This window comes from Ambystoma mexicanum, chromosome 5q (assembly GCF_040938575.1).
Source record: "Ambystoma mexicanum isolate Mex_15411 chromosome 5q, UKY_AmexF1_1, whole genome shotgun sequence".
In the NCBI taxonomy this organism is placed as follows: Eukaryota; Metazoa; Chordata; class Amphibia; order Caudata; family Ambystomatidae; genus Ambystoma; species Ambystoma mexicanum.
The window spans coordinates 1,297,869,833-1,297,887,303 of record NC_090933.1 but is presented as its reverse complement, the minus strand read 5'-3'; the positions used below and the strand labels follow the sequence as shown (position 1 = coordinate 1,297,887,303).

The following is a 17,471-nucleotide window of genomic DNA, read 5'->3' as shown; positions in this document are numbered from 1 at the left end:
GCGCCTGGAAATGCGTGAGTAAATGCAAGCGCTCTAGCTGTCTTTTCCCTTGCAGCGTAGTTCGGGTTGAAGAGGCACCGGTGTATTTGCAGACGTTCTATTGTGAAGAGCGCGATGAGCGTAAGTAAATACCTGACTAATGTCTCTTCTTTTGTCTTTCAGAAGTTTGTTTGCAGCGCCGGAGTCCGCGGAATGCCCGTGAGTAATGCAATGCTTTTATCTCCGCAGGCGGCGATGCAGCGTGAAGAATTCCAGAGTTCACGGGTGCCGGTAAGTAATGACAATGCTTTTGTCTTCACAGGCGAAAATACAGCGTGCCGAAATGACCGCAGCCGATGGATCAGGTGAGTAAGCACTGCGAGTTAAGACTGCCTTGCTTACCTGCTGTTTCTTGTCTCTGCAGGTGCTGCTGTCGACTGGATACAGGAATGGTGAGTATGATTCTTGCAGATTCAGGATCGAAAGAAGAAAGGCTGGAACAGACTCGGTGAGCGTTCTGCTGCAGATGCAGAATAACGCGAAGCACGTTTCTTCTATCGGGTGTGGTTCAAATAGCCTTGGAGTGATGAGGCGTCTTCCTCCACGGCCCCGCCTAGGTAAGAAAAGAGTTCCAGTTCTAGAAGCTTTCCCCATGCTGAATCCAGGGAATGGAGCTGCCCCACCCAGGTAAGAAAGTAGTTCCTGTTCACAGAGGACTTCTAAGAGGCTGGTAAGTAAGCAGCATGGTCTGCTACAGGTAAGTCCACCCAAACATCTGCACACATATTATGAGCCCGGCGCTTCCAGTGCCGGGACCGATGATTTTGATGAGCCTGGTGCCACCGGCACCAGGACAAGGTCCAAAAGGTCCCCGTGGGGACCGGCTGGTGCCTAGGATTAGGGTTAGGGGCCTGCTTCCAAGGACGTTGGGCTGGTCCTGGCTCCTTGGAAGCAGTGATCATGACACTATCAAAGTGCCATGCTGGATCTTCGTGCCATGCGATGTTAAGAAACCCCTCTCACCCCACAGACGTCCAAAGTTATGAACTACCCGAATGCGTATTGGCTATCAGTAAACATGTTTACACTGAGACCTTCAGATGTTTCACAGGCTCTAGTCCAGGCGATTATTTCTGCGGCTTGGGCCGAGTTATGTGGGATTCGTTTACTTTCTACAACAGTCGTCAAAGTGGTGATACCATAAGCAGCAGTGGATGAGCCATCACAAAATAGCTCTCCATCTGGTTCCCTCAAGGGTGTGTCAGTGAGGTCAACCCTTCCCTTAGTATCTTGTTGAGTTACAAAAAGGCAATCATGTGATACAATGTCACCGTTTTCTGTCTCCTGTGGAGGAGGTAGCAATTCAGCTGGATTCAAAGCACAACATCTTTTAATTTGAATATGTAGAGCAAAGAGAATCAGCTCGTACCTTGTTAGCCGAGCCGACGTGAGACGTTGTGTCTGTGTTCTATTCAGCAGAACGTCTACTGAGAGAGGTACCATGACGGTTAAAGAGTGACCCAGAACCATCCCCTCACTTTGCTTTACTGACACAGCAGCAGCAGCTCTCAGACAATGCGGCAAAGCGCATGCAACAGGATCCAGTGTGGAGGAAAAATAACCGCATGGTCTATTCTCCCCCCCCCCCATGGTCCTGTGCCAAAGCGCATCCATCTCTTTCATGCACATACAGGACAAAACATTTTTCATAATTCGGTGTGCCCAAAACTGGAGCTGAACACAATGCCGCTTTGAGCGAATCGAAAGCTGTCTGACAGTCCATGTTCCCTGGCAAGAGTGAAGGAATATCCTTCTTCGTCAGTGCCAACATAGGCTTAATCATCAAACTAAAGTTTGGGATCCACTGTCTACAATATGAGGCCATGCAAATTAAAGCTCTGACCTCTTTCTGCGTATTTGGGACATGGATGTTAGATGTGCTCCGAATTCGTTCTGGCATCAAGCGTCTGCCCTCTTTCGATAGGAGGTAACCCAAATAGGCCAATATTGGAATTTCTTAAGTGATGCTTTATGGCTGTGTTCTGCTAAGTGTGTCATTAACAATACAGTGTCCTCCTTGCAAGCGTCCTCTGAATCTGCGGCTATCAGCAAGTCATCAATGTACTGTAATAATGTGCCTGTGGAGGGTAATTCTAATGTGTCCAACTGTTCTTTCAGGGCCCTGCTGTAGATGCTCGGACTTTCTGTATAGCCTTGTGGTACTTGTGTAAAAGTGAAGGAGCGCTCACCTAATGTGAAAGCAAACAAATATCTGCTATCAGCATGCACTGGAATGATGATGAAAGCATTCTTCAAATCAATCACGCTAAAGTGAGTGGCGGAAGCCGGGATCACAGTTAGAATTGTAGTAACATCTGGGACGATCGGAAACTGTGGAGAAACAATCTTGTTAATCTCACGCAAATCGATAATAAAACGGAATGGGATCGCATTATCCCCTTACTCGTACACCAGAAGAATCAGACTATTACACACACTCCCTGCAATTTCTTCAATAACTCCTCTATGCACCAAATCAGAGACAATGCTTTTCCAGGCCTGCTCACCTTCAACCGAGATTTTATACTGCGGGATACGTGGCAAAGAAACCTGGTTTCAAGGTAATGTGGACTGGCTCTACTTGCAAGATACCAACATCATTATCATTCACGGCCCATAGACATGCTGGGACTGTACTTAATTCAGTTGGCAATGGCATGGATACAAATTACGAAACAGGATTTTGTTGTGGTGAGATCGTCAAATACACTCCATCCCGAGAACAGTAAATCACAGCATTCAATTTCAACAAATTTAACCCCAACAAATTCTCGCCACAATTCTTGGTCAGTAGGAATGGACACTTCTTAGTGAAAGGACCCAATGTAATGGGCACCGGCTTTGAAACCGGGCAGATTACTGGTGTACCTGAGAACCCTATAGAAACATTGCTTTGCCCTGACAGTGGTATATCTAGAACCTGCTGATGGTCAATTGAGCATTTCTGCGCTCCTGTGTCTACTAAGAATACATGCGCCCTATTCCCAATTCTCATCTCTATGTAGGGCCCCTTTTGATCAATGAGAATAGGTACTGGTTCCAGACCCTGTTTTGGGCTGTCCTTTGGGAAAAGTACATCATATGTAAAGTCTTCAGTTTAATATGCATTGGAGGGATTATCGAATATGTTCCTGCCACCTTGGCCTTCTTGGGGTTGTGTCTGTGGCTGTGATTGTGAATTATTTGCATAATTATTCCTTCCAGGGCCCCCTAGGCCTTGACGTCCCCTCGATCATCTAGATAGGGTACCATTCGCTCTCTGCTGGAGGATTGGGCATTGTGCGCGCCAAGGGCCTTCTTGTCTACAGTATGCACATTGGTTAATGGATGAGGGACATAATTGGGCATGGCCCTGTGGTGCGTACTGTCCTGTAAACTGTGTGTTACCCCCGCTAGCTCCCCTTGCCACTTGCTGAAGCAAAACCCTAGTTTTCAATTCACCTTTCTTTTTCTCCATCTTATCCTTCTCTGCATTCACTCTGTTTTCATAATACTGAGCCATGTGCAGAATCTCAGATTGCGACTTTGCTTGCCATGCGCTTTCAGACGTCGTGATCAGTGTGTGTATTTCGGGCAACAAACCTTGCACAAACTTGTCGACAAACAATATTTTACCTGGCTCTGCCCAGTTCTTGTCCACTGAAATCCGAAAACACTTCCTCAAACCTATTAAAATATTCTGTAGCACCTTCCGACTTGTTTTGCATGCAAGCAGTGAGTTTGTCCCAAACAATCCTTTTTTCTGGGACAGTCGTTTTCAATTTAGTGACAATGTTCATAGGCAATGTTAAGATAATCTGCGGCGGTCGCTCACCAGCCTTCCTATCCCTGTCTGCTTGTGTCATGGCAGCCTATGTGTCGCCTAATCCTGGCCCGTCATCCACGGACCTAATCTGTTTCCATATGTCAGCAGGCAAAATAACAGGAAATAACAAATCAATATCGCCCAATGTAAACATAGATGAATGTAAAACAGATCCAAATTCCTTATAGAATCCAGAAGGATTATTCCTAATATCTGGAATTGACTGTTTAAGTGTATTTACTTCTTGGCGAGAGAATGGGAAATGGATAAACTGGGAAATATAATGTGCTTCAATCGTGCGTGCATCACCTCCATTAACGGCTGGAATTTCTACCTTGGGAACAAATGTTGATGGAACCTCTCTCATAGGTAACTGCATAGTGGGCGGGTCAATCATGGGAAGGCCTAAACGTCTATTCAACAATAGGGCCAGATCAAGAGACAATGCAGTCAATGCGGTTCCTGGTGAAAAATCAGCATTAAATCAGCCGGACAACATGCGTTAAGCTTCATACAATCGTCCTGTAAATACTCGACTATCACCTGCAACACTTTCCTTTGCATCGCAGCAGTGTATTGACAAAATGTATCATGAATTTCAATCGGGGGAATAGTGGCATCTGAAATCCACCTAAAGGCATCTCTCACACAAATATGCATCTCTTCACTAACCGGTTTTGAAGGAGGGAAATACCGCTTCTGAACATACGATGTGTGCATCTTATGCTTGTCTACAAGTGATTTATGTAAGCGATTAAGTTCTCTCTTGAACACAAATATTCTACTCAAAATAATTTTACATCTTCGCGCTTTTACTACAAGTCCGGGCAAGGACCACCTGGTCACGCAAGTCTTGCGGCACACCTTCATCCGTTAAATCACCTCATATCTCAACCAAATAGGAAGCCATTTTTTCAATCGGTACCTTTTGGTCAGTGAAATCCCCATGATCCAACGAAGCAGATAAAGTGCCACCTTCACCGCCCCCTTCAACATATGTTTCAGCCCACCGGTGTAATTCCATCTTCTTTTCTTTGCTAACTGTACTACGGGTTTCCCTATAATCATTATAAACCTCCCACAATGAGCCAGAACCACTCGGGCGAGAGTTAACATGCAAATCTGCCTCGCTAGGCGGCAGAGGAAATGACGCTGGCGGCGCAGATGGGAGAGTGGGAGTAACGACCGCAACAATTGGCACAGGTGCCAACACAGGAGGGGAGCAGCCGGAGGCGGTACATGGGGAGGCAGTGCAGTGGAATCATCAATTGGGTCAGACCTTCGCTCATTCAATATCTTATTTATCAATTCATCTGGCGCATGCATATCCTGAGAGGGATATATCTTCTGTATCTCTAACTGGAATGCCCTGTCTAAACCTCTGATTTTATCTTCTTGTCTCTGTTGGTCATGCTCTACTGCTTTCTCAGCATTAGTCTTATGTTTGCGTGCATGCTTTTCTCTACTTCGCAAGCGTTGTCGCTTCCTTCCTCCAGTCCCTGATAGTGTCAAATGTGGCGGGTCTAGCCTTTTTGCGTAACAATACAGTTTCTAAGTGTGCTATGCGGGCTAGCTCAAAACTGCCGTAATTCGGCTATTGAAGTTCGGATTTATGCCTAGTTTGTCTGTTACAAATCGTATTAAAAACGATTGCTCCTAATCCATATTTTACATACATTTCATATGCTGGCGACCCTTCGGGTGGTGCCGGTTAGCCATATTCCAAAGATCGACTTCCGCACTGCAAAAATTTAGCAAAGCAGGATGCCAATTTCCCAGGCATAGTTACAACCCGTACACTCTTTATCTGGGCGTTTGCTTCTTGCAAGGCAACTCTCAACAACAAATATCAGGGATATCGGGTATCGGGCACGACTCACCTGAGTTCAACAATCGTCCTGAAAGACGCAGTCTCCGTGTCTGGCGTGTCCTGGCTCAAACTGCCTCGATTCCAGGACCCTCGCCGCTGTGCATGCAAGACACGGTCTGTCGGCCAGAGAAGGGCTGTTTACGGATCTGCAGAGGAATCGCTTCTCACTTTGCATAGGGGTGCCCCTAAGGCACACGCCGATCTCGGTCCGGTCACCTCGTCCTCACTCGTCTCTGCGATGGGTGATCAGTGGGAGGGTCCCTATTCAGGCGCCATCTTGATGGATCAAAGACCGGAATTAAGGCATCCAACCATATACTAATGACACGCCAGTCATGAGGATCCAAAGATAAATATATTTATTCAATATTAGCATTTGATCAAATGGATCCCAGCGCCCCACGATGTGTAAGAGGCGGACACCGTGAAGAGAGAGCGCGAGAGCACAAGTATAACAGGCACATATATAGCAAACTTCACAGCATTAGAAGGCATTGCCCGGCCCCCTTTGTCTAGACGTCATCAGGTTAGGGTTCAAGAGGTTACTGCGTACTTCATTATACCAAAACATTCTATACTCTTGCTGCCAGTGCCAAGACAATTTACTATCTGAGAACCGGGTGCATCTGGATGGAGGAAAACATATCATGTTCCCTATAATGAGGTGGCATTCCTTGTTTTGCCATCCAATGTTATCTCTCTGTGCTAAGGTCAGACAGTTTTCAAGCAGAAATGAATAACAACTCCCGTGGGGGAGCACATACAGCCATGTATAATTCTTTCTGGCTGCCTGCTATAATGGGCTAACTAGACAGAACGGCACCTGGGTTTGCAGATTATTCATGCTTATGTACAGCTTCGAGGTTCTCTCATTATAAGACAAAACAAATCATGTGGCAGCCTGGCATTCCTAACTATGTAAGCAACTCAAAGTTCAAGCAGCGGTCGATTACTGTGCTCAAGCTGAAAACCCGAATATATATATGCAATGAGCAGAGAGCAGAACAAAAACTCAAAATGGCCTCTTTACGCAAAATGGCTTCTCAAGCAATGATTTTCAGGTTCACATGTTGCGACATTGTTTAATGATGCGAAAAGTGATACGAGTGGCTTAGGCCAATATATAATCAGACGGTGTTAGGGAGAATTCTCTGGTAAGGCTAATTTCCCAAACCTAGTGAGCCCCCCAACAGCTTTGCTGGATTTTTGTGGTTTATTTATTTCTCCTGCTAAGAGTGAGACTCTTTTTCTCCCACTCTTGGGCATGATTTCAGAATGTCCTTTGACTTTTTAATGTGTTTTATGGGCTATGGGGTCTCTTACTCCATAGGTCTTCATGTGTTTTTGGTATGTGTTACACAGCACCCTCAGTGCAGTAACACAGTGGTGTCATAGTGACCCCCAAACATAGACTCCATACCCTGGGGCTGACTACTGTCTCCCAGGGCATGTAAAGTCACCATTGACTTTACTAGTCTTAAATTGTGAACAGAACCAGTACAAACCATCATATTGTGGAAGTACTGGTAGGGGTAATTAGATTGCCCCTGGGTCTGTTTTTCGAGGGGGCACTGTGCAGTCCCCCCTCGCCCGGCTCACCACTTTGCATGTTTGAGTGACAGCTAGGACTGATGAATGGGGGTTTTCTGCATAAAAGCAGGGCTTTTGGGACTGGAACTTCAGAAGTCACCACAGGACCTAAGGAATCCGAAGAGGGAGAAGCTGAGCTGACCTGCAACGACGACACCACCGGTGGAGCCCTGCTGAACCGACTCACCACTTCCTAACGATAGAGAAGATCTTCTTCCTGGAGAGCCTTCTTCTTTTGAACTGGTGGGGTTAACCAGTTTGCCCTCTTTTCGCCTTCCTGGATCGTCTCGTGGTCAAATCGCCCGTGCCAAGCACCCCGGCGGCCGGATAGCCACACTTCACCACTACTGCGAATAAAATTGTAGTACCTTTTAACCGGGAAACTCTGTGGCTGGTTTATTCCTTGGCAGTGCGACGACCTCCAGCTTTCCTCCACGTCGAGATCTTCTCTTCCCCTGGACGAAGCACCGACTTGCACCCGCTGCCAGGAACAACTGTCCCCGCTGGAGCTTTCTCACCATTTCAGGTACTGTGTCCCGCCTGGTCTCCCTTGCAACAGACTGTTCAAGGTGTCCCGTAAATCCTTGACTGTCTAGCCTGGGGTGACCTGGGACCTGTTAACTAACTTTTCTGAACTGATCCAACTCCTTTTTGAACTATCTGCAAAGGCTTTTAAAGTGTACTTCAACTGTGTGATCTTGGGCACATTCCGCCTTGCTCTCCAAGAGTGGGCCTGGCCTGTGAACTTTTTGCTCTCCAGTAGTCTCTGCCTTTCTTGACTTGCTGTGGTTCTTTTAAAAGTGTTGGTATTGCGTGCTTTCCTAATTCTGCCTTTTCCCTCCCTTTTTAAATAATTATTGGAGTGCCATCTTGGTTAAGCCCTCACCTCTGTGTGGATAATAACTGGTGTTCTTTTCCTAAGACTTGTCGAATAATTAATCAGGGAGGTGTATATATTTCTAGTGACTGTGTTTGAACTTGCTTGACACATTAGTGCCAGTGTATGTTTACAAGTGTGTTTTTAAATAAATAATTATATACTTTTATACCCAAGCTCTGGTCAGTGTTTGCTTGTGCTACTGTATTTTTGTACCTAGTGTGTATACTCTCTGTACTGCCTAACTCTTCTTGAGGGAAGTCTGACTGCTCAGCCACAGCTACCAGGTAAATCTGGGTGGTGCAGACTGCTACCAATTGGGTTTACTGCCCACACCTGTAGTCTTACACCTTTTGCTGTGGTCCCTAAGGGAACTGCACAGGTTTCTGCCTTACACACGGCATAGTTGCATTTACATTTCTACACTGCCTCATGTCCAAGGTACTCCACTTTACTCTGACCAATTTGCCATTTACTAGCCTATATGGTCATATGGGCATGTTCAAGAGCCTGCAAAACATATCCAAGATGGTGAAGATGCTCTTCCCAAGTGGAGCTGAACACTGCAATGTCATCCAAGTATGCCATGCAGAAGTCCTCCATCCCATTCAGAACTTGATTCACCATCCTCTGAAATGTAGCAGGTGCATTTATGAGTCCAAAAGGTATAACCTTAAACTGGTAGAGGCCTCCTGTGGTAAAAAAGCAGTTTTCTCACTGGCATGGTCTCTCGGGTCCATTTGCCAATAGCCTGAAGTCAGGTCAAATGTACTGAGGAACTTGGCTGAACCAAGTTTGTTCATGGTGACTGCATTACAAGCTCCATAGTCCACACAGAATCGCAATTCCCTTTTTCCTGCTTTTGGCACTAGGACAACTGGACAAGCCCATGGACGTGTAGATGGCTCTATTACCACAAGATCAAGCATCTTCTTGTACTCTTCCTTTATGTTGGATCTTACATGGTCTGACATCCTGTAACCCCTGCTTTTGACAGACTGTCAGTGAGAGTATCATGCTATCCCCAAGGGGTGAAACCTGGTGTTAGTGAAAACAGGGAGGCAAACGGATTTAACAGAGCTTTGCACTTCTCCTGTTGTTGCAGAGTCAGATCTGACAAGAGGTTTACTCCTTCAATTTTCTCATCTGAAATTTGTCCCCTGAGGATGTCGGGGAGAAGTTCACTCTCCTCCTCCTCTTGATCAGAGGCTAGAAGCAAAGCTTCTAGTTCTGGTCTGGAAACATAAGCCTTCAGAAGGTTAGTGTGATAGAGACCCTAGAGGCCTCCTTGGGATTGGCCAAGTCTGCTAAATAATTGACCTTTCCAACTTTACCCACAACCTTGAAGGGTCCAATCCATTTTTCCTGTAAGGCCCTCTGCCTTATGGGTACCATAACTAGAACAAGCTGGTCTGGAGTGAACTCCACCATGTTGAACTTCTGGTCATGCCAATGTTTGGCCAGAGCCTGACCTACTTTTAAATTATTAGAAGTCTCTCATCATTAGTGCCATCCTCTTCCTGGGTCCTAGCACATAGTTAATGACTCTCACTGGCTTGAGGGAGGGAGCACTATCCAACCCTTCCTTGATCAGGGCTAAAGGGCCTCTCAACGGATGACCATAGAGCAGTTCAAAGGGGCTGAAACCAACCCCTGCTTGAGGGACTTCTCTAAAAGCAAAAGAAGGCATAGCAGTAGAAGGACCTACTTTCTTCTGAGGGGTTCCTCTAAAGCATCTATCATGCCCTTCATAATTCTATTAAACCTCTCCATCAACCCGTTGGTTTCGGGATGGTAGGCTGTTGAGAACTTGTAGGTCACTCCACAGTTTTTCCACATGGTCTGCATGTAGTGGGACATCATATTTAACCCCCTGTCAGAGATGACCTGCTTAGGAAAACCTACCCTGCTAAAGATACCAAGGAAGACTTTAGCCAATGCCTGAGCAGTAACATTTCTCATAGGTATTGCTTCAGGATACCTGGTAGCATGATCTACCACAACCAATATAAATCGGTTGCCTGAAGAAGTTGGAGGATCTAGGGGACCAACAATGTCAATCCCCCCTCTCAAAAGGGACTTCCACCACTGGTTGGGGGAACTAAAGGTGCCACATTCTTGGCTCCACTCTTGCCAGACGTCTGACAAGGTTGGCAGCTCTTAAAGATTATTTCTACATCAGCCCCCATCTTGGGCCAGTAGAAATGCATAGATCTCCTCTTTTTCTCGCCTCCTGGGGCACTACAAGTCTCCTGTAGTCTCCTTGGGGTAGACTCAGTAGGTTCACTGTAGAGGAGGCCATCCTCCCAGTAAAGCCTATGCTTCCCTTGTTTTTCCAGCTGGGAAGCTGTCTGTTGGCGAAGACCTTCTAGAGAGGGACACTCTCTTTGACCTCTGCTGAAGTCTGCCGTAGAGGGTCCACCTTCTGCAATTAAAGTTTGATATGATATGATATGGCATTTATAACGCGCCTATACACAAGTGTTCCAATGCAGTTCAGGATGGCCTTTAGGATCCAGATCTCCAACATAGGGAAGGTTTTCTTCCAGCTCTGTTTCACTAGTAGCTGACTCTTCTGAGTTTGATTGGTCCTCCCACATAGCCTTAGCTGGGGAAGGGGTCACTGGGGTGACGGGACTGTCCTCACGGGGATGCCCTTGTCCTTTGAACAGGTTTAGGTGTAATATCTTTCTTTCTCACAGAGATCTTGGGTTTCCCCTTTGTCTCTTTCTTTGGCATGGAAGTAGAAGGCTGACCTTCCTGTGGAGTGGGGGTAAGAAGAATCTCCTCAACCTACCACTGAGAGTCATCCAAAGTTGCCTCTCTGGCCAATCTTGTTTGATCTCCTGCTTCCTTTCATTGGGAGGCCTGGGGGTACTAGATACAACTCCAAGAGTTTTTAAGTCATTCCCCAATAAGACTCTCCCAGTCAGAGTTGTACACATCCACATTCTGTTGTTCCCACAGACCCACTGACACTAAAACACTGGCTTGAACTCCAATAGGGTCTTCAGCCAGTAATTGAAAGTTACCAGATGCCATATGAACTTCTCCCTCAGGGATGAAGGCTAAGGAGGCCGTGTGTACCCCTAAAGGTTTACCATTACATCTGAGATCCCCTTTCACATGATCAGTAGACCCATATACAAAACATTTCCCAAACGTTCTCTCTCTGGATGGGGGTTTCTGCTGACCTCCCTCTGGTTTAGCACCAGAGATTTCATAGGCTAACTAGGTTTCCCAGAGGACTTTCCCTTACTATGTCTGTGGCCCTCTTTTGGATGGTTGTAATTAGAATTCTTTTTGCCTCGTTCTTGTGCTGCTTCCCCTCACTTTTTTGTGAGTTGCCCCAGAGTCCTTGTGAATGGCCCTGTGCTAACCTTTTTGGGATCAATCTCTTTTGAGTCAGCCAAGTGCTGTCTCAGCTCAGGAGAGTAGGCATCAAAAATAGATTCTAACAAAAACACAGATTTCTCATTCCTTCAAAGGTGTTCACTCTGTAACCCTTAACCCAACCATCTAAGTTCTTTAAACACTCACATACTCAGGTAGCCTAAGGGGTTCCATCAGCCTTTTTAAGGGCCCTAAACCTGTTAAGGTAGTGGGAAGGAGTTTTCCTAAATCTAGCTATTAATGCCAGCTTCACTGATTCAAAATCCTTTCTCTTAATGGCACCCAACTCCATTACAGCATCACAACCACTCAGGGGGAGCCTAGACATGAGCCATGGAATTAAATCATTCCCACTGATTCCTTGAGGACCATAGGTGTATTCAAATGTACCCAACCAATCCAATACATCAAGTTTTGATTCATACATACTCACTGCTTCTTTGGACAGGCAAGGCCTCTTGGGATTTACAGACCTAGAGGACCCTGGAAGGGAAGTAGATTCAAGAGACAGTGGGCCTCTTTACAAGCGTGCAGGTCGGGGAACTACGGTGCCAGTAAGCCTACTGGCACCATTGTTACCAGACCAGCACACTCCGAGTTTGCGGGCAGCTGCCATCCTGCCCACCAGGACAGACCTGTCTGGCGGGATGGCAGCCACTCGCAGACTTTCCGGGAAGCACCAGCACCGTTATTAAAGGTGCCAGTGCTTCCATCATCTCTATTCCCATTGAGTCCTATTAGACTCAATGGGAATGGGGATTAACAATTTTCCGGCGCCTGATTTCAAGGAACACCGGGGTCGTAACCCCCAGTGTTTCCGTGAAGCCAGGTGCTGAAAAAACTCACAACTCCGGCAGCAGCCTGACGTTTTTACCGGTACGGCTACCACCAGAGTTGTAATGAGGCCCAGAATTTTCATATCTGTTCCATGTTGCATTTCCCACTCCCTGAGTTTGTTGTCTTGATGTTTGGCTTCAGCTTGAGCTTTCAACTTTTTGAACTCCAACTCTAATTTCATTGTCTCAAGAGAAACTTATTCTGGGCTTAATGTTGGACTTTGTAGGGTCCCGATGGAAATAGGCTGAGGCAAAAGGGCAGGCTGTGGCAATGAGAGGCTCTCTTTGTGAGACTCCTCTACCTCCTCTGACTCCTCTTGCAGATTGGAGTTAGACTCTTAACTGTCTTCCTCATCATCATTTTCCACATTACTTGCGATAGTAGGTGTTACAGGCCTACTACCCAAACTTTGGTGATTCAACAACATTCTAACTAATTCACATTTCTTTCCTTTTACAGGTAAACCCCTGGCTTTGCACATATCTTTCAGTTGATCTACTGGCAGAACAATCAGGGCTGCCTCATTGAAGTTATCCATATTTGACATGTTACAATTGTTTTACATTTTGATGGAGCTTAGCCTTGTGGCTGGTGTTAGGGTGAATTCTCAGAAATGTGCTAATTCATCTCTACCTAAGAGACCCCCAGCACTTTTGCTGGACTCAAGGAGTTTTTAATTTTTAACCTGTAGAGAGTGAGACCTTCTTCTCACTCTCTGATGTATTTTTCTGTGATTTCAACTCTGTGTTTCTTTTGGTTTTTGGAGTCGGACAAACTCCATAGACATCTTTTTTCATTGTGGCACACAGCACCTTCAGTGCAGTGGCACAGGGAAGACTTTCAGATTTCCCAAAGGTTTAAATGCCTTCTCTTTGATAACTACTGTTTCCAAGAGCAGTGAGGTGAAATTGACTTTACTTATATTTGTAACATTCCAGACCCAGCACACACTATCTTACAATAGGGTGCTGGAGGGGTTACTTAGTATACCCTTTGTCTAGTTTCTCATGTAACATTTTTATGTTACCCTTTCCACAATTAATGGCTGGTGGCAGTGGTTTACTTTTAACTACTGTTGTGTGTTTTTACCACGTGCTGCGTTCGCAGCTGCAGTATAGTACCGATGGGTGCCATTTTTGTCAAAATGGCGCCGGTCTTCTTTTTTCACCATTTCTTGCTGGAACGGTCCTTCTTGAAATGTACTCTGCGTGCCAAACCATGTTCGGTCCCTTCATTCATATTGTCTTTGGCAGGATTCATGAGGGAAGCCCGCCTCTAGCTCCAGTATTTGTGGCAGGGGCAGGAAGTGATCGCGGTGCCCGAAACTCCCTGTGGTTAATCCCCTTGGTAACATGAATGCACCCAAAGGTGATTGGCCGGCTGGCTGTCCGGCAAGGACAGCTAGCCTGCTGTTTGACTGACAGCTAGGCTGGAGTGAGAAACCTGCATAAAAGGTGAGGCTTTTTGTCTTGGAAGGCAGAGTCGACCACTGGACAAAGGAATCCGAAGAAGAACTTGAAAGAGACACCTGCTGCAACTCCTGGACCGTTGGTTTGCCCGGTTGAGCCCTGTTGCTGTGCTGAAGCTCTGAATTTGCCTCGATTTGAGAAGCCCCGCAAGGACGACTTCTCCCCTTGAGTTGGTGGGACCAATAAACTCCAAAGTAAACCCGTCTGGACATCCTCTCGAAGCTGGCTGTATTTCCACTGCTGCTGCTGTTGGAACCGAAATGTCAGGGAGAGGAACACCAGATCGAGTGCGTTGCTTTTAAGTCCGACCTCAACAGAGTGCTGGACCCCAGATGCAAGGAAAGTCCAAAGTGGTATCCGAGAACCGCAGTGGTGCTATTTGTTTGATACGTGAGGAGCTCAAACCGCAAAGTGCCACTGATTTAAAGTCTGACCATTGCTGTCGCCAACCGTCCCATTGCAAAGCAGGAGTCCGCAGAATCCCTCCCTCTTGTCCCCACGACTGATGCCCAGGAACAACAGTGTCTGCAGAGCTGCACAGGAACAGAAGCCAGCTGACACCATTTCTTCTAACCAAAGGTACTGTACAGTCTAGGAGAATCTACCTCTTGGTGTGTAGCCTTAATTGTTCTCAGTTGAGACTTGTCTTGGTTGCTTCTGTAGAGCTGCTTGCATCTTCTACACCTCACAAGCCTAACAGCTTGCGGCCCTAAATTGATTCTTCTTTTTCTACAAAGACTTCTAAAACATTGTGCAAGACTTTTACTCACCTGCAAGAAGTGCTTCAGCTCCCCTTGATGTTTGCTAACTTAACATGGGCTCTCCTGGCTCCCTGAATAAGACTTCTCTCCTCTGACATTGTGTTGTACCTCTCCTTCCAGGAAGGGGTTAACTTACTTTGAATTGGGGTGTTCAAAAGTACTTATCTGCTTCAGAATATTTGTGTGATCTCTTGTTTTATTCTAATAATCCTTTTCCTTTGACACTCATCCTAGTAATGCTCTAAATGCACTAGTGATATATTAATGTCCACAGTGTCCTAGTTATTTAAGTCACCTGAGGGTGTAGGAAGTGTCTTTGTGCCATCCCCAATGGGTACTTGCTGATTTAGAGAAACTAAGAGTGTGTATTTTGCAGTGTATTTGTGTGTTACTATATATTGCCCCTTCCGAAGAAGGTTTTTTCAAACTGACTGTTAAATACATTAATTGTGTAATCAAGAAACCTTAAGTTTAAGCCTTTATTTAGATACTTGTCACTGTGAATCTCTGTGCAACCCCCCTACTGCTCACATTGACCCCTCTTGAGAGAAGCCTGGCTGCTCAACCACACTACCAACCTGTGTAGTACAGACTTAAACCAAAGGTTGGGTTCCTATTGCTAGGAGCTTAAGGTTGTTGTAGTGCACCCAAAGGGTACTGCTTCAAATCGTGCCTAACAGCTGCTTTAGTTGGACACAAGTACAGAAAATACTCAATGTAACCACTCTACACAAATCCTCACAGCCTGCCACCAGTGTTAGGCAAGATTGCATGCAGTAACCCTATAGGAGACTACACCAGTCTTGTCCTCTTGGCATTAGGTAACCCACCTATTGGTATAGGTCTGTACTACACAAGTTGGTATAGTGACTGGGCAGCCAGACCTATCTTAAGAGGGGTACATGTGAACTGCAGAGCTGTAGCATCGAAATCCACAAATACAAGTATCCAAATAACACTTAGACTCAAGGTTTTCTAGTAAAATGATTATTTATTTATTTAAAGGTCAGTTTTAATAAGCAATCTTTAAAAAGGGCAATGTGCAACAATAAAAACACACTTCATAACACATTCTCAAAATCAAGATAAGCAAGTAGATACTCTTTAGAGATGCTTCATACACACTTTCTACATCCTGAGGTGACTTCAATTATTATGACAGTATTGGCACTTATGTATCACCTTTGCACTTAGTAAAATTCTGAGGTTGTGGAAAAGGTAAAGGTTGGGGAAGGAAAAAGGTTAACAGGTTCTCAGAGCATGTGAGCACTTTTCAATCTCCCAATGAAGTCTAGATGAAAACTTTCCCAGCAATAATTAGTTCAACCAATGGGCCACCTACGAGGGACAGTTAGAATCAGGTCATTGGGTCAGAAGAGTCTTCAGGGAGCCAGGACAGTCAAAGTCAATATGAACAATGTCTATAGAGCTGAGGCACTTCTTGGATAGCAACAAAAGTCTTGCACAAAGATAGAGAGTTTGTAGAAAATCACTGTTGGGCCACAAGCTGTTAGGCAAAAAGCAGCTACTGCAAGTCTCAAGTGAGATAATGCAAACTAAAGACAAAAGAGGTAAGTACCCCTTAGCACAGTACCTTATGTTAGAAGAAGAGGATCCAGCTGGCTTCTGTTCTGGTTGCAGTGTTGCAGATCCTTGGTTCCTGGGCCTCAGTCATGGGGACAATAGGGAGGACGTCTGAAGGACCCCTGCACTGCAGTTTGAAGGTCGGCAGTGGCTACGGGCTCTTTTCAGTTCAGCAGCACTAAGCGGTTTAAGCTACCGGCAAATAGCACCACTGCAGATCTTGGGCACTTGATGGGCTTCCTTCGCTCCCTGAGTCCAGCACTCTGGTGAGGTGACTCGAGTTTGGGTTGTCCTGCTTCGGTACTGTCCTCGGGATCTTCTTGGAGCTTCGGTCTGGCTTAAAGATGATTCACTCGACTACGGATTTCTCGACCCCTGGCACTCGGCTCCAGCAGCAGCAAGGAAGTACAGCCAGTTGGGGAAGGTCCTCCAGCAAAGTTCGTCTTGGGGTTAGTTAGTCCCACCAACCCAAGGGAAGAAGTAGTCTGTTCCGGGGCTTCTCTAGTCAATTCGGAATTGGAGCGTCAGCACTGCAGCAGCCTTCCACTTCCTCTCTGTCTTGAGCCGGATCTCCTCAGGACTTTCCTTTTCACCTCCTCCTTTCCCCTCTTCCCTCCCTTGCTAAACCCACCAGTCGCTGAGATTGGTGACCAGGGCCCTTATGTGTCCTTCTGGGTCCTGGCCTTCCCCCTCCCCCCAATCACCTTCAGCCTCTGCCACTCCCAGTGCTTGCCTTTGGGTTCCCACTGCCCTGTGCTGTCTCACACGTCTGCACTTATTGTATTGCTAGTTGACCGCTCTTACCAAGTGATCTCTGCCATGCACTTAACAGCTGCTTGCAAACATACTCCCTAGCACTTCTCTCCGTGGAACCCCTTGCACTAGCCCCAGCCCCCTTGTCCTTATTTCTCGCTGCACTTGCACATTCTGAATGCTTACAAGGCCTAGTAGGACAGCTTCTTCATTGCTATTATATTTGCCTTTCATTCCCATATTCCCTCCCCGTTGCCCTGCGGGCACTTTGAAACACAATTTGCTTGATGTATAAGCACCTTACAAATGCACAATAAATAAATAAATAAAATAAAAAATAGCTCCTCTCCCCTCAACCCTCCTTGGTCCTTTTAACTCACCCCTCCTCACTCCACTACTCTCGCCCCTCCTCACTCTGCAACACTTACCTCTCCTTATCAATCAGGGATATGGTGCCCTGCTTACAAAGCCACACTCAGTGATATAGTACCCT

The 17,471-nt window shown here is 46.1% G+C and overlaps 1 protein-coding gene across 4 annotated transcripts in view; it reads left to right on the top strand.

Annotated features, from left to right (window-relative positions):
• Positions 1–17,471, top strand: part of LOC138498049 (NFX1-type zinc finger-containing protein 1-like) — a 1,106,230-nt gene that overhangs the window by 145,437 nt on the left and 943,322 nt on the right. The window lies entirely within an intron of this gene.